At 42.7% G+C, this 26,235-nt stretch overlaps 1 protein-coding gene and 1 pseudogene across 1 annotated transcript in view; one reads left to right on the top strand and one right to left on the bottom strand.

Annotated features, from left to right (window-relative positions):
* Positions 1 to 277: 277 nt before the first annotated feature.
* LOC132437629 (protein S100-A11 pseudogene) lies at positions 278 to 26,235 on the bottom strand (annotated as a pseudogene).
* RASSF2 (Ras association domain family member 2) overlaps positions 25,543 to 26,235 on the top strand; it is a 45,542-nt gene continuing 44,849 nt past the window's right edge. The window contains exon 1 of the mRNA XM_060031191.1: positions 25,543 to 25,580. The gene's annotated coding sequence lies outside the window, so the exon portion shown is untranslated. The remainder of the gene's footprint in view (positions 25,581 to 26,235) is intronic.

Raw genomic sequence — 26,235 nt, 5'->3', positions numbered from 1 at the left:
GAATTTATTTTTATGATTGTTTATTACACTAATTTATCTATCTGTTCTATTACATTAATAAGGTAAATCCATGCCTATTGTTCTTTTCCTTATATTTACTGGGTTTTATTTTCTAAAAAAAAAAACAAAACTATATTGTTTCATCACTACCAGCAGGAGTGGCCTGCATGGGATGGTGGGTATGCTGGGCTCAGGTTATGTGTGGGGCTATGAGGAGATGATGATTGGGAAGCTGGAAATAAAGAGGGTGGGTTTGGAGGCCAGGCCCAAGGGCTCCTCAGATTTGCTTCTGGGAATGGGTAGCCATAATAAAGGAGTCATGGCAAGCCATGGCCATGCTACCAAGAAGGTTAAGAAATTCTTGGAAATCTAACTGCCTACCACAGTTGAGGTCCCATTTCTGCATCATGTGGTCAAGGACACAGGTCCTTTTGGCTCTTTGTGAAGGCAGCCATTTCTATATTTATGAAGCTTAGGAAATTGCTCTTGAACAATCTGCAGTTGTTCCCATCCTTCCCAGCATACTTTTGGGAAACAGTAATGAGGATTCAATGCTCCACTGTCTCTATAGGGCTGGAGATTTTTGTCTTGTCGGAGTTGAACTGGAGGCTGTGGCACAGAGAGTGCTAGGTAGACTTCAGGCATTTATTTATTCTGTGCTAACATTGTGTTAATCACAGTTTATCCAATTCCTAAGAAGCCCTGTTAAGATTCTAACTAGAATTACATTATATTTATTTATTACTTCCCAATAAAGTATGTGCTATGTCCTTTTGCTTGTTTGGAATATTGTTTTTAAGACTTCTAAAAAGATTTTAAAGTTTTCTTCACATAGATCTTATGTTTCTCATTAGATTTGTTCATAAGAACTTAATAGTTTTTTGCTATTATACATGGAATATTTTATTCAATATCTATTTCTCTGTGTGTATTGTATAGATCAGTTATTTATTTTTATATATTTATCTTATATCTAGCTCACTAAATTCTTTTCTTAATCATTTTAGTTTTATTAGTCAGATTTTATTTTTTTAAATTTATTTAATTTATTTATTTTTGGTTGCGTTGGGTCTTCGTTGCTGCATGTGGGCTTTCTCCAGTTGCGGTGAGCGGGGGCTATTCTTCATTGCGGTGCACGGGCTTCTCATTGCAGTGGCTTCTTCTTTATTTATTTATTTTTTTGCGGTACGCGGGCCTCTCACTGCTGTGGCCTCTCCCGTTGCGGAGCACAGGCTCCGGACGCGCAGGCTCAGCGGCCATGGCTCACGGGCCCAGCCGCTCCGTGGCATGTGGGATCTTCCCGGACCGGGGCACGAACCCGCCTCACCCGCAATGGCAGGCGGACTCTCAACCACTGTGCCACCAGGGAAGCCCTGCTTCTCCTTTTGTGGAGCACAGGCTCCAGGCGCACGGGCTTCAGCGGTTGTGGCTTGTGGGCTCTAGAGTGCAGGCTCAGTAGTTGTGGCGCACAGGCTTAGCTCTTCCGCGGCATGTGGGATCTTCCCAGACCAGAGCTCGAACCTGTTTCCCTCGCATTAGCAGGCAGATTCTCAACCACTGTGCCACCAGGGAAGCCCTTCTTTTCTTTTTTTCTGGTCATACTGCAATTACTAGAGTTCCAAGATGGTATTGAATAATAATGATGATGTTGGGCATCCTCTGTAGTTGCTGATTTAGGTTGTTTGTCCATTTAGAATATTTGTCACTTAATCTTGGTAAATAGTCTTTATTATATATTTAAACAGTTTCCAGTTTTATTTAGCATTTTAATTAAGAGTGGCTGCTGATTTTTATCAAATAGCTTTTCACCATTTAATTATTTATTACATGGTCTTGTCTTTTAATTTATTGTAAGGAATTACATTGCCGGGGTTCCTGATTTTGAACCAGATTTGCATTCCTGAAATGCAGCACACACTGTCACAGTGTCACACTCCAGGTACATGGCTGGATTCTACTTGCTAACAATCATTAAGATTTTTACAGCCATATTCACAAGGGCAATTGATTACAGTTTTTTAATATTTGTACTGTCATATCAGAATTGAGTGTTCAGGTTATTGTGGCTTCATAAAAGAAATTAGGAAGCTTTCAATCACTTGTCCATGACCTAAAATAATTTAAATAACACTGAAGATTTTCCTTCTTTAGAGGTAAATAAACATGGCTGTGAATCCATCTAGTTCTGGTGCCTTTTTGTTTCAGTGGTAGAGCTTTAATCACTACTCTCTTTTATTATAATTAATTTGTCTAATCAAATTTCTACTTTGGGGGTCAATTTTTCTAGAAAATTGTTTTCTCTAAGTTTCAAATGTATTTATACAGTGTATAAATGTATTTATACAGTCAAATGTATTTATACAGTGTTGGATAAATATTCTTTGATAATTTTTATTTTACACTTTTCTGTATCTTTCTTCATTATCAAATTTTCTTTATTAATTTCCTCTTCCTATTTTCTTTTGCTTTAATTTTTTGCCTTTTTCTAATTTTTAAAAACTGATCACTATATTCCTTTATCTTTCTAACTTAATAATGAAATTTTAAGGCTATACAGTGTATATTTATTTTCCTTTGAATACAGTTTTTTGCTGCTAATAGGTTTTTATATGAATCGTTCTCCTCTTCATTGATTTCTAGATAGTTTCTAATTCCTATATTAATTTCCTTGGATATCTAGAAATCTATTTCTTTTTTCCTTCTTTTTTTTTTTTTTTTTTTTTTTTTTGCAGTACGCGGGCCTCTCACTGTTGTGGCCTCTCCCGTTGCGGAGCACAGGCTCCAGACGCGCAGGCTCAGCGGCCATGGCTCACGGGCCCAGCCGCTCCGCGGCATGTGGGATCTTCCCGGACTGGGGCACGAACCCGCGTCCCCTGCATCGGCAGGCGGACTCTCAACCACTGCGCCACCAGGGAAGCCCTAGAAATCTATTTCTTAATTACCAAGTAGTAAAGTTTTTGGTTACTTAATTATTTCTAATTTTATTGAATTATAATTAGAAAATGTAGTCAAACACATGATCAGTCTTTACAAATGAGTCATGGATATATAAAAATTATCTATTCTTCACTCAAAAGATTTAAGTATGTTGATTGTATTATACAATTACTCTATTGCCTTCAGTTTACATTTATTAGACATGTCAAAATAAAAAAGAATTGTTTAAATCTCTACAATAATTTTTAAATGGAATTCTCCTCACATTTCTAGTAATTTTTGTTCTATATCTTTAGTTTCCACGTTGTTTGGTGTTTACCTGTTTATACCTGATATTTATAGTTTTATCTTCTTTAGAAAGTGTGACTTTTATCATGATGATCTTCCTTATTCTATTTTGTGCTTTTAATTTTAAATTTCATGTTGTTCAGTATCAAAATTACCAGACTCTGGGGACTTCCCTGGTGATGCAGTGGTTAAGAATCCCCCTGCCAATGCAGGGGACATGAGTTCCATCCCTGGTCTGGAAAGATCCCACATGCCACGGAGCAACTAAGCCCATGCACCACAACTACTGTGCCTATGCTCTAGAGCCTGCGAGCCACAACTACCGAGCCTGTGTGCTGTAACTACTGAAGCACGTGTCTAGAGCCCATGCTCCACAACAAGAGAGCCACTGCAATGAGAAGCCTGCACACTGCAAGGAAGAGTAGCCCCAGCTCACCACAACTAGAGACAGCCCACATGCAGTAGTGAAGACCCAACGCAGACAAAAAAAATTACCACACTTTTATTAGTCACTAATAAATACAAGGAAGAGAGGTATTTGTATCTACTTGGTATCTCTTTCCCATCCCTTTATTGTTAGTCATTCTTTATCATTATATTTCAACTGTGTTTTTATACAGCATATAGCCACATTTTTTACATTTTAACTCTTTTTGACATTTCTGTCCTTCTTGGGATAATTCATTCTATTTGAACTTATTGTATTAGCTGATATTCTTAATTTTATTCCTTCTTCATTTTGTTTATTATGTACTTTGTTGTATCTATTTTACCTTTAAAAATTTTGTTAATTGAATAAAATTGTGTTAATCTCAACATTCCTCCCCCATCTCTTCCCAGTTAGGTAGGGGATATCATTAAACTTTTCTCAGATTTTATAATTAAACAAATATAATCCTGTTATGAAAACAAGAGACCAATCATTCCTTTCACTACTCCCATCCTCTCTCTTCAATAAGTTGAGACAAACATAATACTCTCATTTCCCCATCTTCCAAGATTAGACATTTAGAAAGCTTTTACTTTTGAAATCCTGTCACTTTGTAACTCCTAAAACTCTTCATTCCAGCTGATTACTTGTATTCTTGCAGTTTGTCTCTGCTATTTGTAATTCCTTCCTGAGTATTTGTACTACACAATTTCACACAGTATATTATTTTGTTAGATTTAGCAGTGTGCATTTTGAAAGGTCCATTGCTCAGCACTGTTTCCTCTTTTTTGAACCATCTCTCAACTTGAAATCTCAGTTCTGACTCATTTGTTTTTGGACAGAGTCCTTTCTTGAAAGTTTTCCTAAGGTGCAGTACATTCTGATGCCTCTCATATCCACAGGTATCTTTCTTTTACCCTCACATGTCAGTGATATTTATGTTGAATAGCTGTTTCTTGGGTTGCTGGATTTATTGGGGTTTTTCTTATCATTATGTTATTCCACTGTTTATTAGCTACCTGTGTTTCAGATCAAAAGTGTGATGCCATTTTGATTATTTTTCCCGTGTAAATTCTTTCTTTCAAATCTTGACATTGGCCATCCTTCAATTCATTTACTGAATATTTTAATTTAAAAATCACATATTTATAACTGTGATTAGATGGTAAGATGCCCATATTTTTTAAAGAATTAACTTTAAAATACTTTCATGAAGTAAAAATTTGGATAGATAAAGCAAATGTTAAATTGTGGTTAGACAAGAGCAAGTGCATATTAGAGATGCATACTAAAGTATGTAGGGGTGACAGAACATGGGTATGGAACTGGCTTTAAAACAATAGAGAAGAAAAGAAGATAAATGAAGCATATGTGGCAAAATCTTTATGTGCTGAATCTGTACGATGAGCATGTGGGGATTCATGGTGCTTTCTACTTTGTGTATGTAAATATTCATAATAAAGCTCAATAATATTTTACTTCCAGAGAATCTTTTTGTGCTGCGCTTAAATCTTTCTAGGTGCTGTAAATAATTGTTTGCTCACATTGGGGTCTGACAGCTGACCGAGCAAAGTCAAGGAAGTGTGAAATAGGGGAGCAGATGTAGGGAGTGACAAGCACTTCACTGTTGTTGGAGCATAAAGTATGAGCCAGAGAGAAGTAAGTCATGAAAATGGAGGCTTAGGCAAGGACTAATAAATGGGCAGCTTTGTAGGCTGTAGGAGATATGTTGCTGCCCCAACATCATCTCTATCACTGAGCCCACTTGAGTTCACCTACAGCTGCAGAGGAAGAAGGTATTTTCCAGCACAATGACAGCTTCCTACCACCTTAAGCAACTGTACATCTTGTTTTTTCTCCACTTAAAACTTGGAAATCATGAGAGTTTGCTCAATTGAAAGCAGGTGTACACAGAAGTGGTGGATTCGGGGATTTAGCCTCAACCAATGCAGGACTGGTATAGGTGGGAAATGCCCTAAACTTCCACCATCCAATGGGATAAGTCTAAGGCATAGTCCACACAGTTTCTCAGACAAATTGTATAATTGAGCTCCTATTACCCACAGGGGTAGCCTGCTTATTATTGCAACTTTAATTGGCCTTTCTCTCCCCCTTGATCCACTTAGCTACTCCCTCACTGATGCTTCCTAGGATTACCTCCCAAAGAAACCACCTGCATCAAAATTCTTTTCTCAGGGTGTGGTGATTTCAGAATTCTTTGACACTCCTTCCTTAAAAGGTAGAGCTAGGAAGGACATGGCCTTATATTAACATGGGCTATAGTTCATTTTTCTCACACACAGTGACTGCTAGCAGCATCCAAAGTGATGACATGATGACTTAGAGATGTGATAATGAGAAACACGATGGCATTTTCTTCAGGTTTTCTAGTTAACACATCAAAAGTGTATCTGTATACACAAAAAAAGAAGAAAACCATTCAAAGAGGTAATCAGGAGACCTTCAAGATGGCAGAGGAGTAAGACGTGGAGATCACCTTCCTCCCCACGAATACATCAAAAATACATGTACATGTGGAACAACTCCTACAGAACGCTTAATAAATGCTGGCAGAAGACCACAGACTTACAAAAAGGTAAGAAAATCCCCACATACCTGGGTAGGGCAAAAGAAAAAAGAGACAAAAGAATAAGGACAAGACCTGCCTCTCTGGGAGGGAGCTGTGAAGGAAGAAAAGTTTCCACACACTAGGAAGCCCCTTCACTGGTGGAGATGGGGGGTGGGTGGGTGGGGAGCTTTGGAGCCACAGAGGAGAGAGCAGCAACAGTGGTGCAGAGGGCAAAGTAGAGAGATTCCCGCACAGGGGATCAGTGCCGACCAGCACTCACCAGCCTGAGATGCTTGTCTGCTCACCCCTTGGCGGGGGCGGGGGGGGGGCGGGCTGGGAGCTGAGGTTCAGGCTTCGGAGGTCAGATCCCAGGGAGAGGACTGGGGTTTGCTGCGTGAACACAGACTGAAGGGGGCTAGTGCGCCACAGCTAGCCGGGATGGAGTCCGACAAAAGTCTGGACCTGCCTAAGAGGCAAGAGACCATTGTTTTGGGATGCAAAGAGAGGGGATTCCTTCCGTCTGCCCACAGAAGGTAGAGCACCACCTAAACGAGCTTCAGAGACGGGTGCAAGCCGCGGCTATCATCTCAGATCCAAGAGGCGAGCATGGACCGCTACCACTGCCACGTCTGCCACCAAAGATCCTGTGTGCAAGCACAGGTCACTACCCACACCCTCCCGGGAGCCTGTGCAGCCCACCACTGCCAGGGTCCTGAGACCCGGGACAACTTTCCTGGGAGAACACATGGCGTGCCTCAGGCTGTTGCAATGTCATGCCGGCCTCTGCTGCCCCAGGTATGCCCCACATTCCAATTGTGACTACGGTACCTCTCCCTCTCCCTGGCCTGAGAGAGAGCCCTAATCAGCTGCTGCTTTAAGCCCCTCCTGTCTGGGTGGGAAACTGACTCCTGAGGGCTGCCTACACATAAAGGCTGGGACAAAACCAAACCTGAACCCCAGGAGCAGTGCAAACAAAGAAGAGAAATGGAAATCTCTACATGCAGCTTCAGGAGCAGCAGATTAAATCCCCACAACCACCTTGGTAAACCCTGCCTGTGTGGAATACCTGAATAGACAACAAGTGTTCCCAAAATTGAGGCAGTGGACTTTGGGGGCAACTGTGGACTTGGGGTTTGCTTTCTGAGTTTGATTTGTTTTTGGTTTTATGTTTATATTAAATAGTTTCTAGTGATTGTTTTTATGTGTGGGTTTGTTTATTGATTTGGTTTCTCTCTTCCTTTTTTTTTCTCTCTTTTAGTGAAGGTGTGTGTATATGTTTCTTTCTGTGATTTTGTCTTAGTTTTGCTTTTACCATTTATCTTGGGGTTCTGTCTGTTTATTTTTCTTTTTGTGAGTGTGTGTGTGTATGTTTCTTTGTGTGATTTTGTCTGTTTAGTTTTGCATTTTCCATTTGTTTTGGGGTTCTGTCTTTTTTTTTTTTTTCCTTCCTCTCCTTCTGAGCCATGAGACTGACAGGGTCTTTGTGCTCAAGCCAGGTGGTGGGCCTGAGCCTCCAAGGTGGGAGAGCTGAGTCCAGGACTTTGGACGACCAGAGACCTCCCAGCCCCATGTAATATTAATCAGCGAGAGCTCTCCCAGAGATCTCCATCTCAAGCCTAAGACCCAGCTCCACCCAATGGTCAGCAAACTCCAGTTCTGGATACCCCATGTGGAACAATTAGCAAAACAGGAACACAAACCCACTCATTAGCAGAGAGGCTGCCTAAAGTCATACTAAGTTCACAGATATCACAAAACACACCACCAAACGTGGCCCTGCCCACCAGAACACAAGTAACAGTCCCCACCACCAGGAAGCCTACACAACCCACTGAACCAAACTCACCCACTGGGGGCAGACACCAGAAACAATGGGAATTACAAAGCTGCAGCCTGTGAAAAGCAGACTCCAAACACAATAAGTTAAACAAAATGAGAAGAGAGAGAAATATGCAAGCAGATGAAGGAGCAAGGTAAAAACCCACCAGACCAAACAAGTAAAGAGGAAATAGGCAGTCTACCTAAAAAAGAATCCAGAGTAATGATAGTAAAGATGTTTCAAAAATCTCTGAAATAGAATGGAGAAAATAAAAGAAACGTTTAACAAGGACCTAGAAGAACTAGAGAGCAAACAAACAACGATGACCAACACAATAAATGAAATGAAAAATTCTCTAGAAGGAATCAATAGCAGAATAACTGAGGCAGAAAAACGGATAAGTGATCTAAAAGATAGAATAGTGGAAATAACTGCTGCAGAGCAGAATAAAGAAAAAAGAATCAAAATCATTGAGGACAGTCTCATAGTCCTCTGGGACAACATTAAACACACCAACATTCAAATTATAGGGGTCCCAGAGAAGAAGAGAAAAATAAACTGTCTGAGAAACTATTTGAAGAGATTATAGTTGAAAACTTCCCTAACATGGGAAAGGAAATAGTGAATCAAGTCCAGGAAGTGCAGAAAGTCCCATACAGGATATACCCAAGGGGAAACACGCCAAGACACATATTAATCAAACTATCAAAAATTAAATACAAACAAAAAATATTAAAAGCAGCAAGGGAAAAACAACAAATAACATACAAGGGAATCCCCAGAAGGTTAACAGCTGATCTTTCAGCAGAAACTCTGCAAGCCAGAAGGGAGTGGCAGGACATATTTAAAGTGATGAAAGGGAAAAACCTATAACCAAGATTACTCTACCCAACAAGGAGCTCATTCGGATTCAATGGAGAAATTAAAACATTTACAGACAAGCAAATGCTAAGAGAATTCAGCACCACCAAACCTGCTTTACAACAAATGCTAAAGGAACTTCTTTAGGCGGGAAACAAAAGAGAAGGAAAAGACTTACAAAAACAAGATCAAAGCAATTAAGAGAATGGTAATAGGAACATACATATTGGTAATTACCTTAAATGTAAATGGGTTAAATGCTCCAACCAAAAGACACAGACTTGCTGAATGGATACAAAAACAAGACCTGTATATAGGCTGTCTACAAGAGACCCAGTTCAGACCTAGGGACACGTACAGACTGAAAGTGCAGGGATGGAAAAAGATGTTCCATGCAAATGGAAATCAAAAGTAAGCTGGAGTAACAAAACTCATATCAGACAAAATAGACTTTAAAATAAAGACTATTACAAGAGACAAAGAAAGATACTACATAATGATCAAGGGATCAATCCAAGAAGAAGATATAACAATAGTAAATATTTATGCACCCAGCATAGGAGCACCTCAATACATAAGGCAAATAAATGTTAAGAGCCATGAAAGGGGAAATCGACAGTAATGCAGTAATAGTGGGGGAATTTAACACCCCACTTTCACGAATGGACAGATCACCCAAAATTAAAATAAATAAGCAAACACAAGCTTTAATGACACATTAGACCAGATCAACTAAATTGATATTCATAGGACATTCCATCCAAAAACAACAGAACACACTTTCTTCTCAAGTGCACATGGAATATTCTCCAGGATACATCATACTTGGTTCACAAATCAAGCCTTGGTAAATTCAAGAAAATTGAAATTGTATTAAGTATGCTTTCTGACCACAATGCTATGAGACTAGATATCAATTACAGTAAAAAAAAAAAACTGTAAAAAATACAAACACATGGAGTCTAAACAATATGCTAATAAATAACCAAAAGATCACTGAAGAAATCAAAGAGGAAATCAAAAAATACCTGGAAACAATTGACAATGAAAACACGATGACCCAAAACTTATGGGATGCAGCAAAGGCCATTCTAAGAGGGAAGTTTATAGCAATACAATCCTACTTCAAAAATAAGAAATATCTCAAATAAATGACCTAAATTTACACCTAAAGCAATCATAGAAAGAACAGAAAAACCACCAAAGTTAGCAGAAGGAAAGAAATCCTAAAGATCAGATCAGAAAAAAATGAAGGAAACAATAGCAAAGATCAATAAAACTAAAAGCTGCTTCTTTGAGAAGATAAACAAAATTGATAAACCATTAGCCAGACTCATCAAAAAAAAAAAAAAAGGGAGAAGACTCAAATCAATAGAATTAGAAATGAAAAAGGAGAGATAACAACTGACACTGCAGAAATGCAAAGAATCATGAGAGACTGTTGAAAGCAACTATGTGGTAATAAAATGGACAACCTGGAAGAAATGGACAAATTCTTAGAAAAGTACAACCTTCCAAGAGTGAACCAGGAAGAAATAGAAAGTATGAACAGACAAATCACAAGCACTGAAATTGAAACTGTGATTAAAAATCTTCCAACAAACAAAATCCCAGGACCAGATGGCTTCACAGGCGAATTCTATCAAACATTTAGAGAAGAGCTAACACATATCCTTCTCAAACTCTCCCAAAATACAGCAGAGGGAGGAACACTCTCAAACTCATTCTATGAGGCTGCCATCACCCTGATACCAAAACCAGACAAAGATGTCACAAAAAAAGGCTACATATCTACATAACTACATAACTACAGGCTAATATCTCTGTTGAACATAGATGCAAAAATCCTCAACAAAATACTAGCAAAAAGAATCCAACAGCACATTAAAAGGATCAAGCAACATGATCAAGTAGGATTCAACCCAGGAATGCAAGGATTCTTCAATATATGCAAATCAATCAATGTGATACACCATTTTAAGAAATTGAAGAATAAAAACCATATGATCATCTCAATAGATTCAGAAAAAGCTTTTGACAAAATTCAACAACCATTTATGATAAAACCTCTCTAGAAAGTGGGCATAGAGGGAACAAACCTCAACATAATACAGGCCATATATGACAAACCTACAGCCAACATCATTCTCAAGGGTGAAAAAATGAAACCATTTCCTCTAAGATCAGGAACAAGACAAGGTTTCTCACTCTCACCACTATTATTCAACATAGTTTTGGAAGTTTTAGCCACAGAAATCAGAGAAGAAAAAGAAATAAAATAAATCAGAAAAGATGTAAAATTGTCACTGTTTGCAGAAGATGCTACCAGAAAGCTACTAGAGCTAATCAATGAATTAGTTAAAGTAGCAGGATACAAAGTTAATGCACAGAAATATCTTGCATTCCTATACACTAACAACAAAAAATATGAAAGAGAAATTAAGGAGACCCTCCCATTTACCACTGCAACAAAAAGAATAAAATACCTAGGAATAAACCTACCTAAGGAGACAAAAGACCTGTATACAGAAAACTATAAGACACTGATGAAAGAAATCAAAGATGATACAAACAGATGGAGCGATACACCATGTTCTTGGATTGGAAGAACGAACATTGTGAAAATGATTATACTACCCAAAGCAATCTACAGATTCAATGCAATCCCTATCAAACTACCAATGGTATTTTTCACAAAACTAGAACAAAAAATTTCACAATTTGTATGGAAACACAAAAGACCCCGAATAGACAAAGCAATCTTGAGAAAGAAAAACAGAGCTGGAGGAGTCAGGCTCCCGGACTTCAGACTATACTACAGTAATCAAGATGGTATGGTACTGGCACAAAAACAGAAATATAGATCAATGGAACAGGATAGAAAGCCCAGAGGTAAACCCGCACATGTATAGTCACCTTATCTTTGATAAAGGAGGCAAGAATATTCAATAGAGAAAAGACAGCCTCTTCAATTAGTGGCGTTGGGAAAACTGGAAAGCTACATGTAAAAGAAAGAAATTAGAACACTCCCTAACACCATACACAAAAATAAGCTCAAAATGGATTAAAGACCTAAATGTAAGGCCAGACACTATCAAACTCTTAGAGGAAAACATAGGCAGAACACTCTATGACATAAATCACAGCAAGATCCTTTTTAACCCACCTCCTAGGGAAATGGAAATAAAAACAAAAATAAACAAATGGGACCTAATGAAACTTAAAAGCTTTTGCACAGCCAAGGAAACCATAAACAAGATAAAAAGGCAACCCTCAAAATGGGAGAAAATATTTGCAAACAAAGCAAGTGACAAAGGATTAATCTCCAAAATATACAAGCAGCTCATGGAGCTCAATATCAAAAAAACAAACAACCCAATCCAAAAATGAGCAGAAGACCTAAATAGACATTTCTCCAAAGAAGGTATACAGATTGCCAACAAACACATGAAAGGATGCTCAATATCACTAATCATTAGAGAAATGCAAATTAAAACCACAATGAGGTAGCACCTCACACGGGGCAGAATGGCCATCATCAAGAAATCTACAAACAATAAATGTTGGAGAGGGTGTGGAGAAAAGGGAACCCTCTGGCACTGTTGGTGGGAATGTAAATTGATACAGCCACTATGGAGAACAGTATGGAGGTTTCTTAAAAAACTAAAAGTAGAACTACCATATGACCCAGCAATCCCACTACTGGGCATATACACTGAGAAAACCATAATTCAAAAAGAGGCATGTACCACAATATTCATTGCAGCTCTATTTACAATTGCCAGGGCATGGAAGCAACCTAAGTGTCCATCGACAGGTGAATGGATAAAGAAGATGTGGCACAAAAAACAATGGAATATTACTCAGCGATAAAATGAAACGAAACTGATTTATTTGGAGTTAGGTGGATGGACCTAGAGTCTGTCATACAGAGTGAAATAAGTCAGAAAGAGAAAAACAAATACTGTAGGCTAACACCTATATATGGAATCTAAAAAAAAAAAAAGTGGTTCTGAAGAACGTAGGGGCAGGACAGGAATAAAGAGGCAGATGTAGAGAATGGACCTGAGGACATGGGGGGCAGGTGGGGAAGGGAAGCTGTGACAAAGTGAGAGAGTAGCATTGACATATATACACTACCAAATGTAAAATAGATAGCTAGTGGGAAGCAGCTGCATAGCACAAGGAGATCAACTCAGTGCTCTGTGACCACCTAGAGGAGTGGGATAGGGAGGGTGGGAGGGAGGCTCAAGAGGGAGGGGATATGGGGATATATGTATACATATAGCTGATTCACTTTGTTATACAGCAGAAACTAACACAACAGTGTAAAGCAATTATACTCCTATAAAGATGTAAGAAAAATAATAGGTAATCAGGAAAAAAGTAGAGCTAATTTCCCTCCTCTTGAGTGTGGGTGGATTTCATTACTTATTCCTAAACAATGCAATAGTAATGACAGTGTGTGTTTTTGAGGCTAGGTCATTAAAAACATTACAACTTCCACCTTTTTCTCTTGGACCATTCACCCTGGGGGAAGCTAGCCACCATTTTGTGAGGACACTCAAGCAGCCTTATCAAGAGGTCCATGTTATGAGGCAGAACTCAGGTCTCCTGCCAACAGTCATGCCTGTGAGCCTTCTTAGAAATGGATTCTCCAGCCCCAGTCCAGCCTTCATTTGTTATGTAGCAGTAGTTAATTAATACACAGAATCGGCTCTTTGGTGAAGCCAAACAAAGACATAGGAGGCTTCAGGATGTAATTTTATAGGTGTGGGAAGTTACAAAAGGATTTTAAGGGAGAAGCTCGTACCTCCAACTAACAGACCCCATCTTGGGACTATTCTCTCTTCAGAATGCACATTCTCACCATGGCCATGGCTTGTATCAACATCTTAGGTGGCACATGCAAATTGAATATATGCAAAAATGAAACATTTTGTCTATGAGTGACTGTTCTTTTCTTTTCTTAAATATTATTTATTTATTTTGGGCTGCATTGGGTCTTTGTTTCTGTGTGCAGGCTTTCTCTAGTTGAGGCGAGTAGGGGCTACTCTTTGTTGCAGTGCACGGGCTTCTTATTGTGGTGGCTTCTCTTGTTGCAGACCATGGGCTCTAGTCACGTGGGCTTCAGCACTTGTGGTGCATGGGCTCTGGAGTGCAGGCTCAGTAGTTGTGGCACACAGGCCTAGTTTCTGCACGGCATATGGGATCTTCCTGGACCAGTGCTGGAACCCATGTCACCTGCATTGGCAGGTGGATTCTTAACCACTGCTCCACCAGGCAAGCCCAACTGTTCTTTTCTTGACTCTGAGAAACTATTAAAATTTTTCATCAGTCCTCTCCAGTACAAGCAGTCCTGTAGGTGACTTTTCCGTCCTGCTTAGGACCTGTTCAGCACAGCTCCTCTGCAGGCTCCCACACTCTGAGTTGCCCCCAGCTTCCACAGGGTGAAGGGCCACAGCACAGTGCCTGGGGGGTCCATGTCCTAGTCTGAGCATGTGCTCAGACTTCTGGCTACTCTTCCTGCAGAGCTGATGATATCCAGGTTGTCTTTTGTCTCTGAAAAGGGCCTCTGAACCTGCTACAGGTACAACCATTTCCATATACCTTAGTCTGGGCTCCTTCACTTCCCCACTCCCCACTCTTGTCTAAGCAACTTGCACTTGAATCTATGTCTTGGGGTCTGCATTTGAGGGAAGGCAAAGTCTCACAGCTATCACTGAACTTCACAGGTGCCTCTGCCTAGAGGTGGGAAAAGGGAGAGGTTGTATAGTACTCTGAAGTTTTTACAAATGATTTTCTCAAAACAAACAAACAAACTAGAACAAATTTCCTCTTTCCTGCCAAATGCAGAGTTTATATCCTCCTTTCAGCTTCTTTGAACCTGAGAGAGAATTGTCATCTCACATGGCAGTATGGTGCCCCTTGAACTTAGTCACATGAAATCTGAAGGAGTCAGGTTGGGGAAATGAGGACAGATCTTGCATGGTGTCTCAGGTTTTGGCCACAAGCAAATACTTCACAAAGCCCTCTGGTAGGTTTGATAAGCTGATGACTGGCCATTCTAAACCTTTACCCAGACCTTGTCTCCAAGTTCCAGCCCCTAAAGCCAACTGCTTACTTGACACAACCATAGGTACCTCTCAAACTGGTATGTCCATGAAATACACATCTCCTCCAGCCCCACTGCACTCACTTATGATTCCTCCTATTCTGTCATCTCCCATATCCAATCTTTCACCAAATCCCACTGGTCCTGGCTTGCAACCATCCCCTGAATCTATTCTCTTCTCTGCATATCTACTGTTACCTCTGGTCACACTGATTAGTGTTACCTAGTATTGCCACTGGTAGAATTGAAAACTTGTTATATCACTTTTCTCAATTATTCACCCACCCTGAGTTCGCATCATTTGATATGTGACTCTAGTTCCTCCCACTAGAGGTGGAGTGTACTTCTCATGCCTTGGATTTGGGCTTGGCCATGTGACTTACTTTGGCCAGTGGAACGTGACAAAGACAAAGACTTCCTTCCAGCAGGAAGGCCTGGGTATCCTTGCTGGATCAGGAAGTCTCCTAGCAAAGCAATTAGGTAGAGTGTGGAAGAGGATGTGCTGCATGCTGCTCTCTGTGCATCCCTGTGCATTGAGGAAGGTGGGGTGGTCCAGGGCTGGGAAAGAGCGGCAATCAATGCCTCAAAGTGGTGAAAGCCCTGACAGTTGGCTTTCTACTGCAGAGATTTGTCCAGCTCTGGGCAGAGGGTCAGCCTCTCACACAGGCCAATGGCCGGGCTGTCCTGCCCTCCCCTCCTTGGCTTTCCAGAGGTATCTTGAAAGGCCAAGAGAGCATGTCTGTTCTCCAAGAAACTTCCCCCAGCAAGCTCCTCCTAGTCACTGTACATCTCCATGAGAGAGGTGGCATTGGCTCACCCTCCGGCCCTGCAGTTTGGAGAACTTTCACACGTAGGGAAAAGGGAACTGTGCTACTGAAACACCACAGGAACCAGGGTCGTCTTGAATTTTGTTTCTTGGCTGAATAAGCAGAACTTAAAGTACTTCTCACCTCCCACCTTCTGTTCCAGCCACACTGGACCACACACTGTTCTCTGACCCGCCCAGTCTGTTCATGGCTCTGCCTGGAATGTCCTTCTCCATGCTGGAATGTCTACTTTTACACATGTAGTCCTGCCTTCCTAGGCACTTCCGTATAACACCCGAGACTATTAAAGCAAGGGGTCTCCACCATTAGCATGCACACAGAGCACCTGGCCTTATTGTTTTTGTTTTGTTTTTAAATTTATTTATTTTATTTATCTTATTTTTGGCTGTGTTGGGTCTTCGTTGCTGCATGCGGGCTTTCTCTAGTTGCGGCAAGCGGGGGCTACTCTTTGTTGCAGTGTGCGGGCTTCTCATTGTGGTGGCTTCTCTTGTTGCGGAGCATGGGCTCTAGGTGTGCAGGCTTCAGTAGTTGTGGCACGTGGGCTCAGTAGTTATGGCTCACGGGCTCTAGAGCGCAGGCTCAGTAGTTGTGGTGCACAGGCTTAGTTGCTCCACGGCATGCAGGATCTTCCTGGACCAGGGCTCGAACGAGTGTCCCCTGCATTGGCAGGTGGATTCTTAACCACTGTGCCGCTAGGGTAGCCCTCCACCTGGCCTTATTGTTAAACTTGAACATGGCCTGAGGCCTGGTTCTATATTTTTAACCCAAATCCTAGATGATGTTAGTGCTGCTGGTCCACGAACCATACTTGGAGAGGTGAAGATTGAAAACATTTATCTCATTCTCTCACCTGGATTTTTTGGTCAAACACATGAAACATTTTAAAAAGTATAACTTAATCTCTACTTTGAACTCCTAGTTGACTAATAGCAGAAAACATGTTGGTTAATTTCTGATAAACTTGGTCATTACAGGTTAAATTCAGCTAATTCTGAAAATTTCCTTCCTGCCTGCTCCATGCCTCTCTTTCTCCGTAGGCTTTCATCTCAGTTTTGCTTGTGGTGGTGGGCTTATGGAACATCTTGGCAACTGGGGGTGGGAGGCGACATCTGTGCCTAAGTGAGTATACTGCTGGTTTTGGGTGCAGCATCTTTCCATCCTGGCTCCCACAAGATGTCTGAGTTCCCTTGGGGTCCCTGGCATGGACCAGACCACTGTCTTTCTGTGGGTCCTCTTGTCCCAAATGTGAGATACTCTCCTGTCCCTCAGTTTTCTCCCATCTGGCTTGCACAGCCGTCTCTGGGGTGTGGAAAATGTTGGCTGTCTCCCACACTCCCTGTAATCCCCAGGTGCTTTCTGGATCTGACTAGGTCCCTCTACTCCTGAAGATGGCTTAAGCAGCCACCGTGCCATGGGTACCAGGATACTCCATGTGCCTGATAAAAAGTGGCACAGTTCCTCTCCACTTTCAGATCCCAAACTGGTCTGACATCTGAGGGTCTTACTGTCTACCTCCATCTTTCTGGATATAAACCTAGAGAGGAGGCAGCATCTCAGACACCTCAGCAATCTCTACCAGCAACTAAATGACTTGCATAACCAGCAGGTCACCCCACTCCCTCTCTCCCCTCCCCGCTCCCTGCATCCCATAAAACTGCTTTTCCTTTTAATTTTTTGACTAGTTAATATACGCATATGGAACAAATAATTCAAATAGTACAAAAGAGTACTCAAATTTTTATATAATTTATTTAATCTTCCTGCCTTAGGACAATATCAACTGAATCTCCACAAGTGATGATGAAATCAGCGTGCTTCTACTTTACTCCACCTCTTTTCTCTCCTTTCCTCAGTTTTGATAGGTCATTACTAGTATTACTTCTAATGCATAATTTCTCCATGAGGATGAATGAATGTGTTTATATGAAACAAATCTTCTTTGTGCAAGACAGTTGAGCCCTTGGCAGGTTGCTCATTATGTTTGATCCCAGCACACTAACTGATATCAGTGCTGCTCAAGCTCAGAGTACCACCAAAGACGCAGACCCTACTCTGGCTGCAAACTGCTATCTAGTGAGTACCAGACAATTTTAATTCATTTACATCTCTATTATTTGGACTATCTACTTTAAACATCTTTTCATTTCCTTTTTATATAAAATGAACAAATCAGGATACTTAAATTCTTACTTTCACTAGTTTTATAGTTTTTACGTCATAATGGTTTATAACATTTATGTTTTGTTTTGTAAACATAATCCTAATAGTTGAAATAGAGTACTCTCACTCCAGGGACTACAAGGTGATGCTCCCAAGGCTATCAGTGCCCATCACTGTAGAGATTGCAAAGAAACAATAACCTTCTCTCTACCCCCACCCCACGACATATGCCAGCCTCAGGTTCCCCATCTGGTTTCAGGTTTTAATTGGCATTCAAACATAAAAATTAAGAAAAATTTCCTAAATTAAAAAATCAAATTTGTAGATTAAAAGGCCATACTATATTCTGAAGAAATGGATATAGGGTTTTTTGGGTTTTTTATTTTTATTTTTTTTGCCTTTTAAGTATTTCACTAAAATGTAAATTCCATGAGGTATAAGGACAGGGATTTTTGTCCTTTTTATTTACTGCTATGTCCCCAGTGTTTAAAATAATGTCTGGCACCTGGGAGCCCCCTGTAAACATTCAATGAGTTAATTGCTAAAGGAATAGACCAACTAATACAAACATATCCTATTAATGTTATTATATTTCAAAGATAAAGTTTCCTTTGGTTACCCAGCAAAAAGGTCATTCTATCCTCCCAGCCCCCAAAATCAGGCTGGCTACAAACTTCAGCACAGTAACATTCAAAGTGAGAAGACAATCTTGTACCACCTATGACACCATCAAGGCTAGCAATCTGGGGGAGGATCAGCGGGTGTCACCTCCATGCCTGGACTGGCTTGGCTGAGGAGGTAGAAAACACAAGGATTCAGAGAGGGACTTGAGATACATTTCCCAGGTTCATATTCCAGCTCTGGCACCTGCTGACTGTAATCTTAGGAAAGTTACCTAGTTACCTCAGTTTCCTCATCTATAAAATGAAGATAAAAATTGTACCTCCTCCTAGAGTTAGATGAGAATTAAATGAGTTAATGCTTGTAACTTGGCAAACAAGGAGATGGGATTCATTTTTTTCATTCATCAGATATGTATTGAGTACTCATTTTTTTCATTCATCAGATATGTATTGTGGCAGATGGAGAAGGAGATGAACTGATAAATAAGACAACTTTGTTCTTGGGCTGGTTGACCCAAGAAAGTGGTCCTTGTAGATGCATTTTGAAACAGTACAGTGAGAGCACTGAGTAAGTGATGGGGTGAGTGGGGCCTTCATGGAGATGGGCCCTCAAGCCTTGCCACGAACCTGGGCTGCCAGACATGTAAGCGTCAACAGGTGGGAGATGAACAGAAGATGTGACTACTCAGTAGAGACTTCAAATATTTTCCCCTCTGCCCACCCCTCCCCATTTTGAGAACACTGACCCATCTCACATCCTGGCCCTACCCTGCTGCTGGCCACAGAGAGAGTATGTTGATGGTGGTTGCTGGATCTAAGTGCATGTAGACTTTGGGATAAAGGCAGCCATTTGGGCAGAAGTTAGAGCACATATGTGGAGAGATAGCAATACAAGAAACAAGGAGGAAGAGAGGGAGGAAGCAGGGAGAGAGAGAGAGACAGACAGACAGACAGACAGACACACACACACACACACACACACACACACACACACAGATTGAACCCTGTAGGTCATATTCTAGTTCATCTTGGACCTGGTTCACTTCTTTCCCATGAGTTCTGCAAGAAACTCTTGGTTCTTTAAAAACAGTCTTACTCTACCTAGGCTGGCTCAAATGGCTTCTGTTTCTTGCAACCAGATGATGTAGTGAGTTGATTTATCTAAGTCTCAATTTCTGAGCCTGCCAAGTGATGTTATTAAACTAAATGCTGCCTAATATTTTTCTTAGCTTCATTATTCTTATTTTTCTTATTTTTTATCATGCTTAGCATAGCACCTTGCATACCATTGATGTCTAGTAAATATCTATCAATACAGTTTTGAAAGCGTATTGCTTTCCCAAAATATTGCTTTGGGAAGGTGGGGTGTATGTGGGAGGAGAGTTCCCCAGATGCATCTCTCTCACAAGCTCATAAACAATCCAGAGGTCTCCAGACTGGTGTCGACCAATAGCCCAGTCATGTCAGCCATGGACACTTCATCCTGTTCTTTTTTTTTTTCTTTGCATTAAAGGTTTTCATTTTTTGTGTTTCTTTTTTTCCAGCTTTATTGAGATATAATTTACACATAACATTTTGTAGGTTTAAGGGTGATGATTTGATGTACATATATATTATAAAAGAATTACGCCAATAAGGTTAGTTAACAAATCTATCACCTCATATAGTTACTATTTTTAAAATCCTGTTAAGTTCTTTAACAGTTAGCTACTGCTATATAACAAACTATCCCAAATTTAGTGGCTTAAAATAACAACCATCTATTTATCTTATGCTTTTATTGGTTGGCTATTTGGGCTAGACTCAGCTGCGCTCCCTCATGCATCAGTGGTCAACTCTAGGTTGGGTAGGGGACTTTACTGATCTTGTTTGGACTCTCCCACATGTCTGGGGCCTTGGATGGAACATCTGGACTGCCTTGGCTCTGGGCCATCCTCCAGCCGGCTAGCGCAGGCTTATTCACATGGCAGAGAAATGTTCCAATAGAAAGAGTAGAAGAATGCAAGGCTTCTTGAGGCCCAGGTTCTGAAAAAGCATGGTATGACTTCTGCCGCATTCTACTGTACTGGCCAAAGCAAGCAGCAATGTCAACCCAGATTCAAGGTGGGGAAGTAGACTCCACCTCTTTGTGAGAGGAACTGCAAAGTGTATGCAGGGAAGGGGATAATTGTAACCATTCTGGCAATCCATCTACCACTTTCTGGGTAATGTTGTCAACATACCAGGCCCTTGAAGTAGAGAAGCTGAGTGTTGGAGTGTTGGTCCCTTAAATGTTACTTAGCAGCAGGGTCACCAAGCATGGCTGCTTAGGCCCCAGAATATCCCTGAATATCATGAAACAGTCTTTTCCTCTAAGTTATAACTTAGAGTTTCTTCTATCTTCTCAACCCCTCCCCTCACTATGTGTCCAGGGACTCAGGTTGGAGGCAGAGCTGAGAGACAATCTCTCATCTCCCTTCTTTCAACTAAAGCTTTGTTACTGGGCCGAACTTGGTTTCTTCTTTCTCTAGAATGAAAATTTTCTCCAAGGGGGGCCTTTTTCACCTCTCCAACAAATATATTTCCAGCTAGACCACTATGCTAGTGTGCCAGACATGTCCAGGTGTATTCAGGTCCCAGGGACAGACCTCACCTAGGCTTCCTTATTTCTCTATTAACTCATTGGATCTTCCTTTGCAGGTTCTCACCTCCTACATAGCAGAGGGACAAAGTGGAGTATGACGCAATAATTTAAAAGTCCTGCTGGTCTCGTTAGGTTAAAAACTCTCTCAAGTTCTTCCTCCCTTCCCAGTTCTCTCCAAGATAGATCTTTGGGGGAGATTCTGTCTTACCTTCTCTTGCAGTGGCATTTGAGACTGGTGCCTCAGTTCTCTTGGCTCCCCTGAATAGGGCTTGCTTTGTACCATACCTTTGAAAGCAGCATGCTGAGGGGTGGTGGCCCCATTCATGAGTGTTTGGCTGGCATACTCTGCTGATGCCTGCAGCCTGTGTACCTCATGGTTTGGGTGATCCATGCTCCTTCGGAGCTCTGTAGTGTTCCCTGTCCTCCCTAACCATAACTCAGCCCTCACCAATTGCTCCCTCTGAGTCCCCATCATGTTGTCCTGCCAGCCTCCAGGGTCAACTTGCCCTCTTCATGCTGGGTCTTAGAGCAGATGATTTGTGTGTCCTGTGTCGCCTCCCCTCAGCCCAATTCTCACCCTGGCTTAGCTGTGGTGGGCAGCTCCATGCACAGTAACTCGTCCCACCTCAAGTACCAATGGCAGTGGCTCCAGCTTTTCTGCCTCAGATGTTTCCTCAAAGCCAAAGATATCCACACAACCAGGAAGTAAGAAGAGGTAAACTCTCCTGGGAATAATCCTCAACTAGTGGGGAATGAGAGTCAGCTGATAAATCCCCAGCTCCCTGACATTCAGAGCGAACAATTCTGAGGGGCATTTTACACAGGTGCTTAGAGGGTCCCCAGAGGAATGGAGTGCCAGTTGTATATCCTTTATTAGCTTCTCCTCCTTCCCTGTCTTCTCTTGCTTCCTGGGATCAACTCCTAAGTAAACGACCTGCACCCAAGTTCTTGTCTCATGTTCTGCTTTTGAGGGAGCTCAAACTAAGGCCCTATAGAAGGGCTTTGGCTCACAATTTAGCTTTCTTCTGAGGCCTCTGGTCCTTGGGAGCAGGGGGGAACTCTGCATCGGGTCTAGGCCATGCAGGAACTGTGGGTGACCCCAGAAAAAAACCCAGGCCCTCCCTTTATGTAACATAAGCGATCCACTAAGTTGACCTTAATGAGGCTGCCCTCCAACCCCAGGTGAGTGTCTGAGAACTGGGGAGAAAGAGGTAGGCAGCCAGTGTGGCAATCTCCTCTATTTTATCCCCAGAACTCCCTTCAGTCCATCAACATATCTTCTCACTCTGGTCGAAGTCACAAATGAAGAAGGTGCATTTCCTACTATGTCCCCCACTTCTTCCTCCCTTCTCCCAGAATCCCCTGGGTACTTAAGGGTAGGCTTTTGGCCTCCCCACTTCTCTGCATCTCCTGCTTCTTCCCAGGCATAAAGTAGAACTCTGATCTAGGTAGGCAAAGTCTGCCTCTTGAGATGTTATAGGGGGACATAAAAGAATGTGGAAAATCATTTTCTCTGACCATGCTTGATATTTCTGTCACTGTTTTGCTAAAGAGAAAAGGGAAGTTGGCTTTTTTTTTTCTTTGGCTGCACCACCTGGCATGTGGGATCTTTGTTCCCCGACTGGCACCCCCTGGACTAGAAGCACAGACTCTTAACCACTGGACCACCAGGGAACTTTGGGAAGTTGGCTTTGAGACTCAAGTTCATCAGTGACCTCTTTGCTCTTAAACTTGTGCTGTCCCAATATGGTGGCTATTAGCCACATGTCGCTCTTATGCACTTGAAATGTGATTAGTGGAACTGAGTATTAAGTTTATGTAAACTTAATTAATTAAAACTTAAATTTAAAAACTGATAATTCAGTTATTGGGAAACTTTTAAGCATGTTGGAACAACTTGGGTATGTGAATATACTTTTTCAAGTGAAGATTTTATAAAACCTAAATACAGATCAAGTATTTTTAAATTTTTGAAATTTTATTTCAAAATTTAACATCCATATTGAGATGTTTTGAAGTGTAAATACACACCTGATTTTAGCCTTGGTACAAAAATAGAATATAAAATACTTCATGAATATTTTTTTATATTGTCTACACATTGAAATGGTAATATTTTGGTTATGTTGGGTTAAATAAAATATATTATTAAAATTAATTTCACTTTTTAAAATTATTTTTAATGTGGCTAGAAAGTTTTAAATTGCAACTGTGGCATGCATTGTATTTCTACTAGAGGATGGCTCTAGAAATACTTTTCTGCTGCTTCTTTGGGGCCATGTGCCTCCTGGTTTAGTCCATGGGGGTGGAAGTCTACAAGAAAACATGGTTTAAGGAGGCTTTAATATAGCAGTTTAATATTTGCAATATATTACCTCTGTTACAGAAGTATTGGCCCTACACTGCCTTGAAGGATAAAGGCATATTCCTTTCTCTCTTGTGCTTTCTGTATGGGGAAATTGTTGAAAAGAAAGATGTTTTCTGGTGTCTTGAACTAATCAATCAATTTATTCACCAAGATGGAGACTCTAAGTGGAGAGGAATGGATTTTGTTTTAAACAGGTCAGGACTCCTGGCAGCCTCATTTGGACGATGGATGGTCACCTGACCTAAACTGGGCCAATGAGTTGCTGTCCTGGGAAACTGGAGTAGATACTAAGGGATTCTAGTTCCACCTGGCTGCCTTCTTCAACAGGGAGCTCTAAGCCCCAGTGATGGAAGTGATGGCCACCCTTTGCCATGTGTCTGGGGTGCAGCGAACGCCAGTCTATGGTGAAAGAGAAAAGTTGGCTTCTCAGAGAAGACTTTCTGGGTTACTGGAAGCCCTTCAAGTTCTAGGTTTGCTTCTTACCAAGCTCTCCCTGCAGTTCTGACCCTGAGGTTGTAGGGAAATCCCCATGTCCTCATAATACGTTCCCCTGAGTGTGTTCTTATTACCTGCAAAGCAAAGAAGCTTACTAATACAGAGTAGTAACTCCAAAATTTGGGGTGGGGGAGGGGGAATTAATAATTGACCTTTCTGTTTATAGCTCCAGAAAGCACCAGAAGATAATTTTTTTTTTTCTATAGTTGATCAGTGGTCTCCTTGTTCTGGGGTAGCTGACACAGTTTTCACCACCAAACTTCAGCTGCATTTTGGGTTCAAAAAACTTCTGTGGCCAGTCTGGGAAGCAGGTCACCATTTACAACATTGTTTCTAAGGGAAACACATTCCACGATCCAAACAATGAATTTGTAAAGAATGTTTCGCTTCCAGGAGGGATGAGCTGACCCAGCTGTACCCTGAGGGTTGTCTACCCATTAATCCTTAGTCCCCCTTCCACGCTGAAAGGCATGGGGACCGACCCTGCAGGGTTGGAGTATGTATGTTGGGGGACAGTTGTGATAAGAGCGAGGGAACAAATAGGGCGCCCCAAATCTGGGGTGCTCTAGGGCTCCGTGTATACTGAGAGGCCCTGGAGGTCCAGGGATGGCTAAGAGGGGGAGGTGAGAGGAGGACAAAGAAACTTGGCCTCCTTCACATTTCTGTCACGTCTGCCAGCCCGCGAAGTCCAAGGGGCCTTGCTCAGCTCAAACCCTTTTTGGAATAAGCAGGTGTTAGAAAAAAATCCCATATCAAAAAATCCCGTATCCTCTGCCTGGGGAATCCAGGGCGCTCGACGTGGGCTCCGCGGGGCAGCGTGACTGTTCTCTGGGAGTGGCTGTCACCGCCCGGAGCAAACCAAGGGGCTCGGGCCAAGACTATATCCCTTTTGGAGAAGGCCGCGGAGAATGGGGTGAGTGAGCCAGCTCATCCTCCCCACCCCCTCACTTCTACCCCTCCACCCCAGGCCGGAAGAGGCGCTGGCAGCCTGAGCCCGGACTCGCAGGGGATGAGCAGCTACAGCTTTGTCTGGGAGGGAGGGGAGAAGCCCCGCCCCCCCGGGGGGGAGGGAGGGCGGGAGAGGAGGGGGAAGAAGAAAGGCCAGGGAAGAGGGGTGGAGGGAGAGATGGTGAGCTAAAGAAAGAGGGGGAGGGAGGGCGGTCAGATCCGATTGGGGTAGATAAAGGCAGAGGGGCGGGAGAGAGGGCGAGGAGGGGCGGAGGGGGACTGGGCGCCCGACCCCCAATCGCGCGGCTGCCTCAAGCTCAGCAGGGCTGTAAGGGAGCCGGGCCCGCCGACCGCTGACCGAGACGCTGGCTGGAGCCGTCCCCGGCCGCAACACCCCCACTTTCCAACTCCAAGGTCCCCGCAGCGCGCGAGAGGTGCAGCCGGCTCCGGACGCAGGCAAGGCGCGGGCCGCGGGCCGCGGGGAGCGAGGCTCCGGGCCCGATTTGCGGGGCGCAAGGTGTGGTGCACTGGGCGGTCCTCTCTCCCCTTGCCGAAAGTTTTCCTGCAGTGTCCCTTGCCCCGTCCAAGTCAGCCCCTCAGTCCTCGTCTGCTCCTGTTCTCCTCCCTTCTTCCCCAGACACTGGGGGTTCCCGGGCGTGTGGACTCCGCAGGGGCCGCGTAGGTGAGGAACCCCAGCCTGCCCGCCTTCCGCGGGAGAAAGTTGTGGCTCTAGGCTCGTCCTCCCCCTCCGATTCCTGGGGCGTCCTTCCTTCTCTCCACGCCGAGGGCGGCTGCAGGAAGGCGCCCCCACCCTATCCCCGGGGTCCCCGGGATGCCCTGGCTAGAAGGTGCCGGGCGGGCAGGTGCAGGGATGGCAGGCCCCGACCCTTATCGGGGGGTGTCCTGGGGGGTGTCCGATCCTAATCTGGTCCTGTTCTTCCCGGCTCAACCGACGATTCCCTGGAGGCGGGTTCCAACCTCCGGCGCCCGAGCCTCCCTTGGCCTTCAGAAGGGCGCCGGATGCGCGGGGGCCCTGGGTCCTCGTTGTACTTCCCCTTTGCCGGCTCGCGGCCCGTCTCCGGAGCTGATACCGGAGGTCGCTGGTTCTCGGCTTTGCATCCTCTCTCGCCAGAGAGGCAAGTGCCTTGGGCCGACCTCGGCCACTTCTGCAT

This window comes from Delphinus delphis, chromosome 15 (assembly GCF_949987515.2).
Source record: "Delphinus delphis chromosome 15, mDelDel1.2, whole genome shotgun sequence".
Lineage (NCBI taxonomy): Eukaryota > Metazoa > Chordata > Mammalia > Artiodactyla > Delphinidae > Delphinus > Delphinus delphis.
The sequence above is the reverse complement of the archived record's forward strand: the minus strand, read 5'-3'. Positions and strand labels throughout refer to the sequence as shown.